At 43.4% G+C, this 1,958-nt stretch overlaps 1 pseudogene; it reads left to right on the plus strand.

Annotated features, from left to right (window-relative positions):
- Positions 1-1,071: 1,071 nt before the first annotated feature.
- LOC102476866 (26S proteasome regulatory subunit 4 pseudogene) overlaps positions 1,072-1,958 on the plus strand; it is a 1,302-nt pseudogene continuing 415 nt past the window's right edge.

The raw sequence follows: 1,958 nt of genomic DNA on the forward strand, positions 1-1,958 counted from the left end.
CGCACACACGCCCGGTGTGGGTTTTAAGCCACCGGGTCCGGGACGTGAACCGTGGTCTACTAGGGGGGAGTCCAGCAACATAGCCATTACGCTAACTACTGGTTCCCGGTAGCATCTATTTTTTCCTTTTCCTTTCTCTCTCTCTCTCTCTCTTTTTTTTTTTTTTTTTGGCTTTAGGACCTGTGTGCTTGCTGAAGACAAACAAAGCAAGAGAGGGAAAATGAGAACGCATCATGCCACAACTCCTTCTCTTCTTCTCCCTTCTTGGGATTTTTGGGAAAGCATGTATTCAGCATCTTTTTCTCTTTTCTTTTAATTATTATTTTTTTTTTAACAATCTGCCTTGTCAAATTGCCCTGGTGTTGATCTTTTCTTTTTTTGTGTGTTTTTAAATTTTATACATTCAATCACTGTACATCACAATAGCTTATAAAATGACTTTGCCCAGCATAAATACACTGCACACCAGTCCAGTCAATGACACTGTCATATACATTATCATCAACAGACAATCCTTCACTTCTGGGATCAGCATGTCTTTCAAGCCACTGAGTGCGGGACTCAGACCACACAGTGGGCCATGTGGGATCCAGCTGCCTCAACCACTGTGCCACCTCGCTGGCCTGAGGTTACATGTCTTTTTTCCCTGTGTGAAGAAGAACATTTTGTTTTACAATTACTCACTAGCTGAAACATAACCTTAGGAGTCAGACAGTGGTGCAGCAGCAGCACAGCTGGACCCACAGGGGGAGTTCTGGGTTTGCAAGCAGAAGCCTCTGCGTAGACACTCGTGAAGTGGGCGCGAGCTCGTGATCCTGGCTGGCTGAGGCTGGGATGGATTGTGGCATGAAGACTCTGTTGGAAGAGTTCTCTTTTTCTCTTTCAGAAAAAATAAACTCTATATACATATACACACTCATGTTAATATATAGTACATATATTAACACATATGTGTATATATATATACATAAATATATAAAGCATTAGTTAACAACCAGAGCTTCTTAGCTGATTATTCTGCCGAAGTTCAAGATTAGAAAACATTAAGAGACCACAGGAGGCCAAAACAAGATGGGTCAAAGTCAGAGTGGTGGTTATGGTTCTGGAGGTGGCAAGAAGGATGACAAGGACAAGAAGTATGAACCTCCTGTCCCAACTAGAGTGGGGAAAAAAAAAAAAAAGAAGAAAACTAAGGGTCTAGATGCTGCCAGAAAACTGCCACTGGTGATACCTCACACACAGTGCTGGTTAAAATTATTGAATCGGAAGAAAAATTCATTAGAAATCAGAAAGAGATGAAACCATTAGAAGAAAAGCAAGAGGAGGAAAGATCAAAGGTGGATGATCTGAGGAGGACCCTGATGTCGGTAGGAAACTTGGAAGCGATTATTGATGACAATCGTACCATCATGTCTACATCTGAGGGCTCAGAACACTAGGTCAGCATTCTTTCACTCATAGACAGGGATCTGTTGGAACCAGGCTGCTCGGTCCTGCTCAACCACAAGGTGCATGCAGTGATGGGGTGCTGATGGATGACATGGATCCCTTGGTCACAGTGATGAAGGTGGAAAAGGCCCCGCAGGAGACCTATGCCGATATTGGGGGATTGGACAACCAAATCCAGGAGATTAAGGAATCTGTGGAGCTTCTTCTCATCCATCCTGAGTATTATGAAGAGATAGGTATAAAATCCCCCAAGGGGGTCATTCTCTATGGTTCCCCAGCACAGGTAAAGCCTTGTTGGCCAAAGCAGTTGCAAACCAAACTTCAGCCACTTTCTTGAGAATAGTTGACTCTGAACTTACTCCGAAGCACCTGGGTGATGGGCCCAAACTTGTACGGGAACTGTTTCGAGTTGCTAAAGAGCAGGCACCATCCATGGTGTTTATTGATGAAATCGATGCCATTGGGACAAAAAGATATCACTCAAATTCTGGTGGTGAAAGAGAAATTTA

The sequence above is a fragment of the Tupaia chinensis genome, unplaced genomic scaffold (assembly GCF_000334495.1).
Source record: "Tupaia chinensis unplaced genomic scaffold, TupChi_1.0 Scaffold144045_1, whole genome shotgun sequence".
NCBI lineage: Eukaryota > Metazoa > Chordata > Mammalia > Scandentia > Tupaiidae > Tupaia > Tupaia belangeri.